The 16,770-nt window shown below is 47.3% G+C and overlaps 1 protein-coding gene across 6 annotated transcripts in view; it reads left to right on the forward strand.

Annotated features, from left to right (window-relative positions):
- Positions 1 to 3,184: 3,184 nt before the first annotated feature.
- IGSF9 (immunoglobulin superfamily member 9) overlaps positions 3,185 to 16,770 on the forward strand; it is a 70,147-nt gene continuing 56,561 nt past the window's right edge. Inside the window, exon 1 of one of the 6 annotated variants that reach the window (XM_083477760.1) lies at positions 3,185 to 3,816. The gene's annotated coding sequence lies outside the window, so the exon portion shown is untranslated. Of the gene's footprint in view, positions 3,817 to 10,039; positions 11,090 to 16,770 lie in introns of those variants that run through there. The other 5 variants (XM_083477761.1, XM_083477759.1, XM_083477758.1 and 2 more) reach the window with 5 other exon arrangements.

The raw sequence follows: 16,770 nt of genomic DNA on the forward strand, positions 1-16,770 counted from the left end.
ACAATAAGGAAAATCATATGACTGTTTAGCATCCTGTATCTCTAAAGGGAAAATAGCACACAAAGCAAAGTTACTCCACCCTGAAGTGCTTTGGCTAGAAGCTACCAGAAGGGGGAGCTTGTGTGTCGCCTTTTCTCTTTAGACAAAACGTCCCTAATTGGAACCTGTTTATTATTATTTTTAATAACTCCTGATTACTCTTCCCATCTGCTTCACACATTCCTTACATAGGTGGGTGGAGGATAGGAGGAGGGGACACGGGAGAGGAAGGTTGGAGGGGCGGGTCAGGCTATCAAGGCCTACAAGTCACACTGGCTATATTCTCCCTCCATTTGCTGGGAATCACAAGCGAGGAAAGTTGCCCTCAGGTTCTGCTTGCGGGCTTCCAAAATCCAAAAATGGTCACGTTGGGTGATGCAGGACAAAGATTGTACTTTGCACAGCGCATAGTTAGCAACTGTGGAACTCTCCTGCAGGAGGGAGCAATGGTCAGCAATGTGGATGTCTTTAAAAGAGGTTTAGGCAAATTCACGAGGGACGAGCGTGGCACTGTGGTCTAAACCACAGAGCCTAGGGCTTGCCGATCAGAAGGTCGGCGGTTCGAATCCCTGCGACGGGGTGAGCTCCCATTTCTCGGTCCCTGCTTCTGCCAACCTAGCAGTTCAAAAGCACGTCAAAATGCAAGTAGATCAATAGGTACCGCTCTGGCAGGAAGGTAAACGGCGTTTCCGTGCGTTGCTCTGGTTCGCCAGAAGCGGCTTAGTCATGCTGGCCACGTGACCCAGAAGCTGTACGCCGGCTCCCTCGGCCAATAAAGCGAGATGAGTGCTGCAACCCCAAAGTCAGTCACAACTGGACCTAATGGTCAGGGGTCCCTTTACCTTTACCTTTAGGCAAATTCACAGAGAAGGCAGCTATCAATGGCCACAATGACTTGGGAAGGCAGCCTGTGGGGAGGAATAGCTCTGGGCCATTTCTCCTCTTCCTGCTGCTGCTGCTTTCTTCCAGAACATTCTCTCTCAGGTTTTCTGTCCTTTTAAACCCACAGAGACAGTGGAGGGGGGGAAGGCTGGGCTGAAATTTCAGATCCCATTCCAGAAAGCTCGCGCTGTGAAGCAAGGAGCTCTTCTCTCGCAGAAAACTTTGTAGAACTCCCTCTGAGATGGTTACGCAACTGCTCCCGTGTTTTATAAGAGGTGCACCAGGCTGGCTTTTAACTTGGATTGCGGGGGGGAGGGGGGGAGAGAACGCATGGGCACGGGAAAGTGATCCCGCGGGAATTTTTAAGACATGCCGCCTGAGCGCTTCATGTTCGTTCTCAGCACGATAGCAGGACACAAACAGTTGAGGCCATAATATGCCCAATGAGGCTGTGAAGCTGGAGCCTCTGGCACTGATTGGCTGAGCTCCTCTTACGTCACAGAAGGACAGAGCAGGCCTAAGTGTGTCTGGAGGCTATTGGCTCCACAGCTCTATTCCCAGAGAGGGGTGGTGACAGAGAAGGGCTTGGAGCATTAATGCAGGGAGCATTAGCAAATTCAGGGCTTTTTTTCAGCCGAAACTCAGTTCGGGCAGCTCTCAGATGGGCCACCGTTGCCATTATAAGGGAACAAGTTCATGGGGAGTTCTGCCACCTCTTTTTCTAGAAAAAAAATAGCACAGTGCAAACTTGAGAATAACCATGGGAGGAGAAAGAAGAAATAGCAATAGGGAGGGATCTGAGAGCATAAAGAGAAGGAGACGGTGCAGAGGAACATAGAAGGGCCAAAATGATAGCTATGGGGACTGAGTTGCTGAGGCTTGTGGAGTCCAGTCCTCCTTCCCCTCAATATTCCAATTTGCCTCTTTCCTGAAATTTCAGTTTTTTGCTTTTAAAAGTGTCCAGTCCTTTTTAAAAAATGCAACAAAACAAAAAGGGTGCAGGCTGTTTGTATTAGGTTGCTCACTAACTTCATTTTTTTTTTTTTACTTCATAAAATTAATATACCGCTTCATTATTCAAAACCTCGGCGCAGTTTGATTTTTTTTTACTGTGTTTGATGTTTTAATTGGTTGGAAGCTGCCCAGAGTGGCTGGGGCAACCCAGTCAGATGGGCGGCATCTAATTATTATTATTCATATTATTATTATTTATTAACTTGCCCCCATCTTCCGGTATTCCAGCCTTTGAGGACAAATTCACAGAGCTAACTGACAAGACCTAAGCCTTTACCTGTAAATGATTCCTGAACCTATTAAGCTACCTATTACGGTATATCTGTTTGCTTCCCCTGCCTCCATAGGCTCACTCAATGAACAATTTCCAGCTATAGACATCTCAGGGGAGGTTGGGAAAACCGGGGTTGACTGGTTTCAAATATCTAGTCAATTTGTGGGGCTTTCAAGAACTCAGGAAACTGCCTTATACTAAGGCAGACCAGTGGTCCATATAGCTCAGCATTTCCTACTCTGACTGGCAGCAGTGGCTTTCCAGGGTACCAGGCAGGAGTCTTCTCCAGCCCCACCCAGAGATGCCGGGGATTCATTTGAGGACCTTCTTGACGCAAGGGAGATTCTCATGAGACGAAGGACCAGGTTTATCTAAAGTTGACAAGCTTTATCTAATGTTGGGCGCCATTTTGAATCAACATGGCGGACTGGGCCTTCCGCACTGCCCTGATTTTACCCACTGCTTTCAGAACTGCAATAGTTTTCTTTTGCTGGGCATGAGGCTGCTAGTTTTTTAATTAAAAAAATACTTCTTAAACAAGTAAAGAAGAAACTAAATGAATATAAGATAACTGTGGGACTTTCAGGAGGGTTTCTCCAAATGATCTGGCTGGCTTTACAAATGGTTTCAGCAGCAACTGAGAATACCAGCAAGTCTGGAATCAGGTTCCTCTAACCACAGATGGTATCCCAGCGTGGCTTGGCCAAAGTGCTGCTCCACCTGCGCTGCCCCAGGGTCTCGGGCGTTGGGCTCGCTGGCTTGTCAAAGCGATCAACCAGCTGTCATCACTGTACACCTCTCGCTTTCAGTGAGCTAACGCAAACAGACAGGTAACTCTTGCCCACTAAAGAAACCTTCACAGAACTGGAAAGCTTTGCGTTGCCTCCCTTTCCCTTCTCTCCTGCCTCGCCTCGAGGCCCTGGGGGCCAGTTTTGCAAAAGTAGGCAAGTGACTTTGAGACCTGAGTTCCAATTCCGGAAGCAGTGGGAGCGGGTGGCGGCCTTGTGAATTCTGTGCCAACAAAAATAACTGTTGGGGGTCCACACGGTTGCCCACTCTACAGATAGTGGTGACAGTTGCAGATTTGGGAGCTAAGGTGAAGTTCTGTTCAGCTGTTAAACTCACCTGATGCCCCACAAGTAAATCATTACCTCACAGCCTAATCCCTTGCAGGGTTGTTGTGTACTGAAGCGGCTTGGAGGAAAGGGAATCTCTGCATGCATAGAGGTTAAGTATGAACCAGAGCAAAACTCTGGGGCCCGTTTTGAGTGCTAGGTAGGGTTGCCAACCGTGATTTCTACATTACTGGTTCCTGGATCGTACTGGGGCCATAGAAGTCATACTGGGCAAAGCCTGGATGCAATCTCATAGGACAAGGGCAGAGACAGAATGGAAACTGAAGACTCAGGAGAGAAGCAGGGCAGGTATGGGATGAGGGTGGAGCTTGATAGCTGAGGGGGGGAGCCAGAAAATAATTTTGCAGAAGGAAGGTGGGGTTGGAGTGGAACTTGATGACTATGGGGCAGAGCCAAAATGGAGTAGGATGAAACAGGGTTTGTGCCAGGATTGGAGCCTGATGTGTTATGAGAGTCACCTACGAGGATGAGGTAGGCCATAGGTGGAACATAATCATTTTTGGAAGCTTTCACACTCCCAAACTACTTATCTGACAAAACATGGTTTATTTATGTATACAGTGTTTATATACATGCAGAGATAAAGGTAAACAAAAAATGAGGTGCCAGTGTCATGATTAAAATTCATATTGTACTTTTAAACATTTTTTTTTAGTAAGTTGGCAGCCATAATCAGCAGAAGGACTGACACCAACTTGTCTCTTTGGCAACCTAGCAAGTTAATGTTTACTGGAGACATTTATGCTATTGATATAGTCATAGTATAATGTTAAAACTGCCGTGGGTGCCGGCACAAAATGGCTGCCATGGGGAGCAAAAAAAAGAGAGAGAAGAGATGCCAGTATTCTGCACTAGTGAGTCCTGTCACAAACAAATCATATACAGTGGTACCTCGGGTTACATATGCTTCAGGTTACATACGCATCAGGTTACAGACTCTGCTAACCTAGAAATAGTGCTTCAGGTTAAGAACTTTGCTTCAGGATGAGAACAGAAATCGTGCTCCGGCAGCGTGGCAGCAGCAGGAGGCCCCATTAGCTAAAGTGGTACCTCAGGTTAAGAACAGTTTCAGGTTAAGTACGGACCTCCGGAACGAATTAAGTACTTAACCCAAGGTACCACTGTATTTACATGCACACACATAAGCTCCATACTGTAATGCATTTTTGTTCTTTCTTACTAGCATATGCATTCATGCACACCTTTCCCTAGCCCTGTTTATGCATTTCTGTGTACATTACTTGCCTGGAGAACTGAGTTGCAAAATCTGGAGAATTGCAGATTTCGAAGGATGGCTGTTTTTCGGTTCATTTATTGTTTCAGGACGTGTCTTTAAATGCGAACTGGATTGAATTTCTTCCCCATCCCTATTTGGGGGCAGAGCCAAGGCAAAAAAAAAAAGCCAGCAGGTTTACGGGCAGAGAGCCTGTCAGAACCCGGCAGACGGTGGCCATCTGATTTGCTATGTTTTCAGAGGCTAATTACCGGCTACCTGCCATTTTGACAGCTCAGGCTTATAAAAAATGCCAGCTCTGGGAGCAACACACAGAAGGACCCAGAGAGAGAAAGAGACTTATTGCAAATGGGGCCGCTGTGGGGAGAGGAAGAGAGGCCTGCTCCACTCCGAACCACAAGATTCTTCTGCCAAACTGCAAGGGATTGATTGAGGCTGTTGTGGGAGATACATGAAAGCAGCTTAGCTGCAATATTATTTACTCTTAAACTCCTCTTACCTTTAGCCGTGTCCTCAGCAAGCTCAAAGCTGAGAGGGTGCCTGGCAGAGTCTGCGTGACGTAGGCTTTTCCGCCCACTGCCAAAAGTTGGAGGGGCGCTGACTGCCCAAAGGCTGGCCTTGAAACAGGGTCACTGTGGTTCTGTGGTTTATATTATCAAAGGCCTTTAGCCCCCTAGATCTCAGTCCAGTAATGAACCTGAGGGTATAAAAACACAGTGCTTACGCTGAGACCCACTGATTTGAAAGGGAACCTACAGCAAAGAAACACTGCAGCCTTGGTCTGATTTTCTTGTTATTTAAATGTATTTATTTTTATTTATTTAACAAAATCCAGTGTGTTTTTCTGGGGGTACTTAAGGGTGCGCAGTATGGCATCTTTCCCCCTACCCCCAAAAAATGTTTAAAGTGACACTAACTGTAACTTTATATTGAGTACTACCACCTTTTTTCTTTAAAAAACAAGCACTGACAAAATCTATATAGCGCTGGATCATAAGAGGAGCTCTAAGCGGTTTGCAAAAATGCAAAAGGTTAAAATTATCAATAAAAAGCAGTTAAAGACAGGCGTTTAAAAACACTTAAAAGATTATTAAAATCATCAGAAGCTAGAAAGAGATGATGGTGTTGATATTTCTATGCCGCACATCTCACTGGGTTGCACCTACGTTTCTGAACAGGCTTGCCTTAACAAAAATGTACTCCAATAAGAGTACAGTGATTGTTCCTGCCTTCTGTCACTAGGCAGGGAGTTCCAAGGTGTAGATGCTGATTGATTTCTTACAAGCCCAGAAGGGGTATTATGGGGCCTCTGTAACAGGGCCAGTTCTGCCGATCAAAGCTGTCAAGTGGGTACATACAGGGCAAAGCAATCCCGCAAGTAAACTGATCCCAGGCTGTGACAGGCTTTATATGCTAATAGTAACTCCTTGAACTTGGCCTGGTAGCAAATCGCAAGCAGTGCAGATCAGGGAGCAGGGATGTTATATGCCTAATGAGCACAGCAGTTCATCCCCGGTAGGTCTTACCTCATAAATCAGTTGCTGAGCCCCTGCCTCCCCACAGCCATCGAAGTCCCCTCCTCTCCAGGACTCTTCCCAAGCAATCAGAGACTGCGCCTGTGTGAAGCCTGTCACTGCTCTGCCCCTTTCAGCCCTCTTCTGGTTCTGGAAGACAGGAGGGAGGGTGCTTGTCATAGCAGGAGGCGAAGACACCCTCCTGACGTATCTTTGCCTCTTGGCCTCCCTCCTCCCTGGCTTCTGTTTTTGCCTCTGATTCTGGTCTTCTTTCTGCCAGAGACTCCCCTGTCACTAAGCTCTGTTACCACTTCAGCTTCTGACACCTCTTCCTCTTCTCTCTATAACCACTAATCATTGTCCCACCACCCCTCCCCAGGCTCTGAGCCTTGGTGGCTCCCCAGTTGGTTCCTCCTACCTTTCCTCTGTATCCACTACTGTAGTCCCATTACATCCCATTAGTTATGTCTTACCTCCATGACCTGAGGCAGGGTGCCACTCGAATTCCAGTTGCTGGTGAACCCTAGTGGGGTTGTCCCCATACCCTACTTGTGGCTCCCCAAGAGGCATCTGGTTGGACAGGGGAGGACACAGGATGCTGGACTCGGACTAGGTAGTCAACCAGCAGAGTTTGCCTGGGCAGAATGGCTTCCCTGTTCAGCCATGAAGCTTGTTGGGTTCCCATAAACCAGTAACATTCTCTGTCTCTCTGGATTCAGCTAGATTGGTAAAGGAAAAGCATTTTAGATGTGTTGTATGTGCTATACAGGACGCGGGTGGCGCAGTGGGTTAAACCACAGAGCCTAGGACTTGCTGATCAGGTCGGCGGTTTGAATCCCTGCAATGGGGTGAGCTCCCGTTGCTCGGTCCCTGCTCCTGCCAACCTAGCCGTTCGAAAGCATGTCAAAGTGCAAGTAGATAAATAGGTACCGCTCCAGCGGGAAGGTAAACGGTGTTTCCATGCGCTGCTCTGGTTTGCCAGAAGCAGCTTAGTCATGCTGGCCACATGACCCAGAAGCTGTACGCCGGCTCCCTCGGCCAATAAAGCGAGATGAGCGCTGCAACCCCAGAGTCGGCCACAACTGGACCTAATGGTCAGGGGTCCCATTACCTTTATATGCTATACAACACTGTGACACCAGATGGCACTGTGGAACCCTGTCTTGCCCCACGGATTTCCCTGTACTGTATGAGTTTACAATGTGTTTAACTGAATCGCTTATTTGAGGTGCCTGGATCCAGCCTTCCTCTCTCTTTCTGCCAGCCCCTCCTCCCTTGCAGCATTGTTGCTGGCATGAGGACGAAGCCGCTAATCCTTGGAGGAAAGGCAGAGTAAAGCTATACAGTAGTACAAAAATGCGGCTAAATATACACCAATATTCATGGTTATAAGAGAGGTAGAGCATCTGCGTTGCATGTAGAATGTCACTGGTTTAGTCCCCTGCATCTATCAATGGGACTGGAAAAGGCCCTGTCTGAAATCCTGGAGAGCCACTCCCGGTCTTTGTAGACCAGGGGTTTCCAAACTGTAGCCTGCAGACCACCAGGAGTTTGGGAATTTAATGGAGCTGGTCCATGGCATGTCTGGGTTTGCGGCTGAAAGCAGGAAATGGCATGTGCCTCCTGTTGAATTTTAATTGTATGCTTATTGCTTATTTCATTTCCTATATTGCATTCTATTGTATCACAATTTGAATTCATAGAATCATAGAACTGCAGAGTTGGAAGGGATCCTGGGGGTCATCTAGTCCAACCCCCTGCAACGCAGGAACCTTTTGCCCAAGGTGGGGCTCAAACCCACGACCCTGAGATTAAGAGTCTCATGCTTCTGCCGACCGAGCTATCCCTATGCAATTTGAATCCTATACAATAAAATACAGTATATAACAAATAAAAGAAGCCCCAGCACAGCACAGCACAACACATTACAATTCTTTGTGGAGGATTTTGGTGGATCACTCAGTTATTATTATTTTTGCTTTCTGCACAGAAAGCAAATAATAATAATAATTGAGTGATCCACCAAAATCCTCAGCAACTTTCAAGTGACTCTACAGGTGTGTAAAAAAAAATAAAGGTTGGGAACCTCTGGTGTTTGATGATATTGAGAGAGATGCACCCTGGTCTGATCTGGTAAAATGCAGATTCCTAGAGCAGCTCCTACTTGGGAAGGCTTAGAGGGGCTGGGTGAATGGAATTTGAGCCTTGTTCCAACGCATTCCTTGGTCGGGAAATATATTTTAAAACTTTGACAAAATAAAGGGGAGGGGGAGGCCTGGATGGATTTGAGCCCAGACAGGTATTTCCAGCTCAGCCGCCGCAGCGAGAGATCAGATGTCTCCTGCGCCCAGACCAGGATTAGATTAAAGGGAACTTCAAACAATATCTCTTGTTTCAGCCCCTCTGAGGTAGTGATTAGAGAGAGGAAAATAATCCCTCCGTCACACACCTGCTGCCTTGCCTGGCTCTGATGTGTGTGCAGTCAGAGTAGTGTGTGCTTTGTGCCCAGGGGGGACATGGAGAATGGAAGGGGAGTTTGGGTTTGAGTGGCAATTTAGAAGCCGCAGCGAGAGACTGGGCTCCCCACTGCGGTGTGTTGAGTCACATTTGATCATGCACCTGTGCATCTCAGAGCCTGTCCAAAAAGCATCGGGAAAGTAGAATGTGTCTTGGATTTACTTGGAGGGGCTCCTGCTCTTCTGAACTCACTGGAAATCTCCGTAATACCCTTTTTGTTGTGCATTCATGATTATTTGTGCTCATGACGTTATCAGGGCAGTTACACTATTTGCGTCTGCAAATGTTTCATGGGGGGGCATGCTTCTCCATTTCCAGTCAGTGCATGCCTTGCAACTCCCTGCTGAAATCCTGTGATATTTCATACCAGAACTGTTCAGGTTTAAGTTTTTATTATGCTGTGCCCCTCCGGACGGCAATAACAGAGAAGCACTGCTGAGCAGCTAATAACATGGAATGACGAGTGGACAGTCCAGTCGAAATCCGCCACCAATACGCTATTATTGTGTCAATGGCAGGTTGCAGAATACACATGAATGCAGAATGAAAAGGACACCTGGAGGGTTTGGGATTGGACTTTGCATAGCCCAAGTTCATTCAGGGAGTTCATTCATTTTAAAACATTTATACACTGCTCAGTAAAAATCTTTAAGTGGTGTTCAAAAAATGAAACATTCAAACTTCTGTTGTCTATGCTCCGGTAGGTAGCTTCTAGGTTAGATTACTGCAATGCATTATGCGTGCGACTGCCTTTAAAGGTGACTTGGTGCAGAATTCAGTGGCCAAGTTGCTGACAGCCCACTGGTTTTCAGGTCCAATTCAAAGTGCTGGTTTTGACCTATAAAGCCTTAAATGGCTCAGGACCTTAACACCTCATGGTCTGCCTCTCCCCATATGAAATGACCTGGACCCTGTAATCATCATCTGACTCCAGGCCAAAATATTTCTTTTTCACCAGGTCTTTGGCTCTTAATTACCCATGGATAGAATGTTTTAATCCTGCCTTTGAAAAAATAGGATTTTATTCGTTTTTTCCTTTTCAATGTATGTGTCTCTTTGTTTGTGTGTCATGTTGAGTTACCTTGGTTAAAAAGCAACCACTAAATGTAATAAATATATAATAAAACAGAATGGAGAGACAACATAAAAACCAGTAAAACAGCATTATCAAAATAGATTTAGAAAGACAGCCTTTGGCTCTGAGGGTGGGGGGCAATCATTTGTAAAATGGGGAGGGAAGAGAGATCACCATCGTTTGCAACCTGCTCATCAGCCCATTCCACTAGGAGGCACTCCGCATCAATAGAGGAGCCCTTGGCCCACGGGGGGTGAACTACATCTCCCACAAGCCTTTGCAAACGAAACGGACATTGGTGGCTATAAATCCACACATAGCCTCGCCCGCCCCCTCTTTTAAAAGCTCTCAAGTCCTGCCTTTCCGCTTTTCTGATTAGTGAGTTTGGAAGGCGCAAGAGGCGTTTCTGGGCGCGGGATTGGCTGTTCCTGTGGCAACAAAGCGGCTTGGGGAAGGGAGGGGGCCAGGGGACCCGCCCCTCCATTGTGCTGCGAGTTTTTCTTGCCAAAAGCTTGGCTGGGGGAGTTAAAGAGAAGCGAGTTGAGATCGGAGCGCTTATATCTCAGCGCAGGCGGATTGCGCGCGCGCCTTTTTTTTGCGCTTGAGGGGAATCCGGTGTCTTGCAAGGCGGGTGGAGGGATGCGAGAACACTGAAAGGGGGAAATACTTAAAATTTTGATCGCAGGAAAAAAGAGGGTATTCCGAAAATTAAAGGGGCGCGCGCGCATCCCCTCTCCAAGCGCCGATCCTGCGCGCAATGTTTGCGCCCAAGCGGTGAGAGCTGCCTGGGAGCGCCGCGGCTTGCTGGCTGGGGACTTGTTGATGGAGCCGGCTGCCGGAGCTCAGAGGCTGGCCGGGACGGAAAAGCCCTTCCTGGGAGGGGGCACAGCAAAGCGGCGCCAGTGCGCAGGTAAAAAAAACAAACCCTCTGTGCATCGGAGACAGGAGGGCTATGGGGTCCCTCGCCTTGAGCCCGGATCTAATAATAATGCGTGCGCTTTTCCCCTAGTCTCGAGAGGCTGCGGAATTGGTAGGAGCTGAAGCTTTTGTGGCGAATGAGCCCCCAACTGTTCAGGAGAGAGTTTCGGGGTTTGGTGGGTCGGCGATCCTCCTCTTGCTTCCCCCTCCCAACTCCAGCGGGGCCGCGCAGGGGGCTGGGGAGGCGGATCCGGGAGAGCCAGGACGCCTGGGTTGTCTCCCCAGAGGGAGGGGAGTCTGGAACAGCAGTTGGGACCTGCACCTCTGCCGCCGCCGCCGCCGCGCGCATAGGGGGAGAGGTCTGCCCATCCACAGAATCGCGGTTTTCCATGTCCAGCTTCGAAGCGAGAGGGAAGAGAAGTCTAGTGGTTTGCGGTGGAGAGTCGGAAACAGCCTCTGCTCAGAGGAGACGCTTGTCGCTAGGAAGTAAGAGCCTCCTCTTCCATCTCCGGGAGAAGAACTGGGTGGTCTTGGAGAGCCGAGAGTCTGTTCTAGAGCAGGGGGGAGGAATCCGTTTCAGCCCAAGGGCCACATTCCCTTCGAGACACTCTTCCCTGGGCTACATGCATATATGTGATCGGCCTCCAATTGGGCAGGAACAGTGAATGCACGGTTTCCTTTTGTGCAGAGGGCTTGGAGTTCAGGGGCAAATTCCACCCAGGTGGAAACAGAGCAGAACCGGGATGAGATGTTGCCCTGGGAGAGTCTCAAGGGTCAGACAGGTCTGGAGGGACATATTTGGCCCCTGGGTTTGATACTCACCATCGATGTGGCCTAGAAGGATTCTCAGGGTGCCTGGGTTCCCCTCCCAGCTCGAAGAGGTGGGGGCTGAGCAGGCAGGACTCCTGGGTTTTTCACACTCAGGAACAGGGCAGTGTGGAAGTCTTGGGTCTTTCAGCTGGAAACTCCTGGGGTGGGGGATCAAAGTGTGTAGAGCCAAATATGGAGGTTTTCTAACTTATGAGACTGCGACCGACTGCAGGTTCCAGGCTTCAACATAAAGACTGTTCGTTTCAACAACACCCCCTCCCCTTTGTTTAAAATATCCAGCCTGGTGGACAGTTTTTGGAGTGCTTTGGAACCTTTGGAAGTGAATCCGAAAGGTGGCGCCTGGCTGTGGATTCAAATTAATACAAAATATCCCAAGGCGCTTTATTGCGTTTACACTGGGTCACCGTGAGCATATATCCCAGATGCAGCACTGGCTGTTTGTTCCATCGCTTCCCCCAGAAATTTATTGGGGGTGGAAATGGAGGCTGATCTCCCTTTGCGATTGGGGGCTCAGGCTGGAGGAACAATTCAGCAAGAGAGGGGGATTTGGCAAATGGGAGCCTGGCCCACATAATGTCACAATCGATACCAGTTATCATCAGTAATAACAATTTTAGCGCTTTTCCTCACGCAAAAGCACAGTGTCCTTCCTCTCCCTGTCTGTTTTCCTTACGGAGCTGAGAGGAGTTCTTATTTTACTTTGAAAAGTGGAAATCTATTCATTAGAAAGCAGCAAGGCTGCCGGTGTGTTTGGTCGCTTGGCAGTGGTGCCCAGAGGAAGCAAAGCACGGTGGTGATATTTTGTATAGAGGGGTCTTCCAAAGGGGAGGTGTGATGGGTTGGATTTTCTCACCTGGAATTGGGGTGCAATCTGTAGGAGGTTTTGCTACTCTTGGTTTGCTTATTCTCATAAATAACAGGAGCCAGAAACTTTTCCCTAGAAGACAGAGTAACTGAGCAACTCTAATTTTGTCATAAGTGTATTAGCAGGCTCCTCTTTCCAGAAAATTGCTTCTTCCTCTCTAATTCCCCTGCTTTTAAATGTAGGTTGGCCATTTGTCAGAACAGAATCCTGGACTAGATGGGCCTTTTGGCCTGATCCAGCCACCATGCATAAAAGCTTTCTGAGATTGCCTTTCCATGCATCCCTGTCCAGTCCTGATTATTTGCTGGAGGAGGGGGGAAATTGCACTGTGTTCCTGTTTGTGTTCATTTAAAACATTTGTACCCCAGCTTCCCTTAAAGTCAAAGTAGCTAACGAAACAATATAAAATGCACTCCAAAAAAAATCAGCCGAAAGCTCTGGAGCGGGCGAGCGACTTTCAGCACACCAGGGTGGTGAACTGCAGCTCTTTCTAATAGCGAACTCTGTGGTGGGTGGCAGGATAGTAACCAAAGCAGTGTCACCAAGAAACAAGATGGAGGAACAGCAGGATAAGGGAGAAACTAGGGTTGCTATATTTCAAACAGAAAAGTTGTTGAGCTCCTCTTTTTTTGCCAGAGTTGTTGGGCAAGATTGCTGAAAATATGCCATTTTTGAAAGAAAGGAAAAAAACCTGCAAAAAGGGCACTGCCAACACGGGCTGCCATACGCTTGGATTTTCCTTGACATTGGCCCAATTTCCGCCCAGATATGTCCGGGAAAATCCGGACGTAAGGCAGCCCTAGCAGAAACCAAAATTTTGTAGGCCAACAACGACAACAAAATCAGGGTGTGGAGAATTAGGGGTAGAACTCCCACCCCCCAACCAGTCCAGTCTTTGTGGGAGTGGTTGTTATGGCTGCATGGTTAGGTTGCTTAATTAATTGGCTTTAAAAAAATTGCTCAGCTGTAATAATGCCCTCAGTTAGTTGGACAGCCAATTATTATTTTTGCATGCTGGTGTGGTTGGAGTGACAGTCAAGGGTGAGAATAGCTTGTCGTCAGCTATCCACTGAGGCAGAAATCGTACTCAACTTTGGCCAAAAAGCTGCAGAAACTTCACCACACACAGTGAAGCCTATCTTTAATATTATCCTGAATGTCTGGAGAGGCATTGGCCTGTCAGGTAGTTAAGAGTCTCTAAGGGAGACCTAAGTTCTGATCCTCCAATTGGCCATGAAGCTTATGTGGTGACCCTGGGCTATTCACTTTGTCCCAGCTTGTCCTACCCTACAGGGGTATTGTGAAGATGAAGTGTGGTACCTTGAACTCTGCTGCTTGAGTTTTGCTTGAAGGTTTCCCACAGGCATCTAGGTGACCACTGTAAGAACAAAATGCTGGATTAGATGAGCCATTGGCCTGATCCAGAAGGCTCTTCTCATGTTCGTTGGAGGAAATGTTAAATATTTTTAAAAGAAATATACTTACTAAAACTGCAGACAGCAGGAACCATCTTAGAAGACATATTCTTTCCTGTTTGAGAGCCAGAATACCAAATGCCTCTTTTAAGACCTGCTGCAACATAGGTGCACATTGTTTTTAGAAAATGTATGCCTCCCCCAACCCAAGATGGATTTTTCTTGTATAAAAGTGTGTGCAGGTTCGGTAAATTGATAGACTCGAAAGTGAAATTGCACAAACAGTAGCCTCGCATGTCTTCTGTGGTGCAGTCATGTACAGGCTCTTGCCTCGAGGCGCTTACAGTCTAAACTTCATCAGTGTGGTGAGAAGGAATGTGCAGGAGAAAAGAGGAATTCTGCAACCTGTGTAAATCATGAAAATTGGCACACATCCCATTAGTTCGCATAAATTCATTTCTGCTCCAGCAATCATGGGGAACGGCAGTGAGCGACAGGCACAGAAGTGCCAACCCTGGTCATTGATCGTCTGGTTAGAAAGCGAGAAACAGAACAAATTGATGCCTAGATAACTTTATGTGTATATATTTCACACGGCCTCTTTTAAAGACCACAAAGGCAGTGCCCTTGTATCCTGGTGCCCTGCTTTAGGCAGAGTAGAAAGAGAATCGTCACCCCTACCTGAGAATTTACAATGTATTGCCCACATACTTTGAAGCCAATTTTCAGCCATGAGAACTAGAAACTTGCTTTTGTTTTAAAGAGAGTGGGGCAGGGTGCACTAAGATTTGCAGGATGCTGAACTGGGTGGAATCATGTTGTAAACTCTTCCAAAGGTGAATATAGACACATTTGATGAGGAACTGTAACCTTTCTGGGATGCTAGGATAAAGACCCTAACTCCCTAATATTGAGCAAGGATTGGCAAGCTTTTGGTGTGGGTTAAAGGGAAGAGGAGCTGAGCTTTGCTATACAGCACCTGTTCTGCCTGCGAAACTAGTCCTCAGTAGCAGCAAGGGACCATGCTGCCTGTGTAACAGCTGAATGCCAGGGCAAAGAGCGGATATCCCAAAGCATAATTTTGGTTTGTCTGTATTTAATAATGTGTGTTTATATTCCACCTTTCCAGTTCAATTCCTCTATGATGTGTGTTCAGCCAGTGTTTGAAATTTGCCAGGCGCATTTTGGGACGGGGTAGCGCTGTGGGTTAAACCACAGAGCCTAGGACTTGCTGATCAGAAGATCAGCGGTTTGAATCCCCGTGACTGGGTGAGCTCTCGTTGCTCGGTCCCTGCTCCTGCCAACCTAGCAGTTTGAAAGCACCTCAAAGTGCAAGTAGATAAATAGGTACCGCTCCGGCGGGAAGGTAAACAGCGTTTCCGTGCGCTGCTCTGGTTTGCCAGAAGTGGCTTAGTCATGCTGGCCACATGACCCGGAAGCTGCGCTAATACCGCATCCTGTAGAATTCTATCTGTTATATTTTATTTGCACAATCAGGATGAATTTCAGGAACCAAAGATTCATACTGGAAAATAGGACTTTTGAGCTGCCTGGCCAAAAAACGGGCAACTAGGTGTTGTGTATTGAGTCAAAGGATTTTATATCTGTATTATTATTGTCTGTATTGGCATTAGGGTAAAGTAACTGCCTTTTGGTTTCAGAGGGTACAGCTACTATTGGTCCATTTAAGCTGCTGTATTTGGATCCTCTGTCTTATTGGTTTCCTCCAAAAGGCAGGACTGTGATTGCCTGATATTGTTCCCTCCAAAATGTATCCGTTCTAGCTAGTTCCCTGTCCCTATAAATGTAGCTTCCCCTCCTCAGTCTTCAGTCTTGTTTGCTTAAATAAAGAAGTGTTACTACAGAACTGTCTCCAGAATATTATGTCAAGAGAGCTGAAATCACAAACCCCACGTCACAACACTAGGCATTCCATTTTGGTGAATAAAACCCTGGTTTAAGGAGCCATTTGGCACCTAGTTTATATATCTGAGTTTTCAACACAGTGTGCAGCCATTAACACAGCTTAAGAAAACATTCAGTTCACACGAAAACGGCAGGGCATAGCGTATGGCAAGTGAGGGGTGTGGCCTGGGGGTCCCAAGGCCTGAGCAGAGAGGCCTGGAGGGCCACATTTGGCTTTTGAGGTTGCTGTACCCTGATATAGGAAAAGGCACCTCTGATTTGCGCCCACAACATGAAGGAAGCCATGGCTGTTAAAGTGATATAATAGAGCTTTAAACGTGTTGGTGTGAATGCGGCCTAGTTTTCTGGAACTGTCCCAGCCATGGCATTCTTAAACCCAACCACCAACAAAAATAAACCGATCTCCAAGACACTTTGTGCAGCAAAATAAATATTGGGGGGGGGGGGAATTCTGCCTCCTTTGTGAGCTGGCATTTGTACACTTCCAGTGCCCCATTCTCCAAATTTAACCTGAATTGGCCTGCATGCCTTCAGTTTCGAGCCAATGCTTTTTAAAATAAAAATCAAATCACAGCCTTCCCCAGAGCCCATCCATCAGCGAGTTTTGCACAGATCGTATCAGAAAGCGCGAAGTGGGCCAAACAACTCTTGAGCCTGTGTGACTCGGAGTCTGCCTGGAGTTACTTGCTGGCCAAGACGTGTGTGTTTTTAATTTAGAAGAGTTGTGAAGATTTGAAATGACAAGAGGAGGAGAGAGAATATTAGGGAGAGCGGGGAATGAAAGGGATGCCCATCCCCCCCCCTTTTCCCAGGGTGTTTTAAACGCAGAAATGGATATGGGTGGACTTTGGACAGAATCTATAAAATTCTGTCTGCTGGGAAGGTGGAAAGCAGAGGTTCCTTATGAGCAAGGTTGGGGAAGGCAAATTACCTCTAGACCTCACTCCCCCCCCCAAAGGCAGAAGAGAGAGATGAGGCTAAGGAGATGGAGAGAGGAAAGGTAATGAGGGCTGAGGAGGGGAAGGAGGCAGAACAGGAGATTTTTGCAGAGTTCAATCTGTCAGTCCATCAGCTTTCTTGCTTCTGTAAAAGGGAACAGGAAACTCTTTCTATGCCCAAGGACCATGGTA

This window comes from Podarcis liolepis (genome assembly GCF_965112155.1).
Source record: "Podarcis liolepis genome assembly, chromosome: 15".
Lineage (NCBI taxonomy): Eukaryota > Metazoa > Chordata > Lepidosauria > Squamata > Lacertidae > Podarcis > Podarcis liolepis.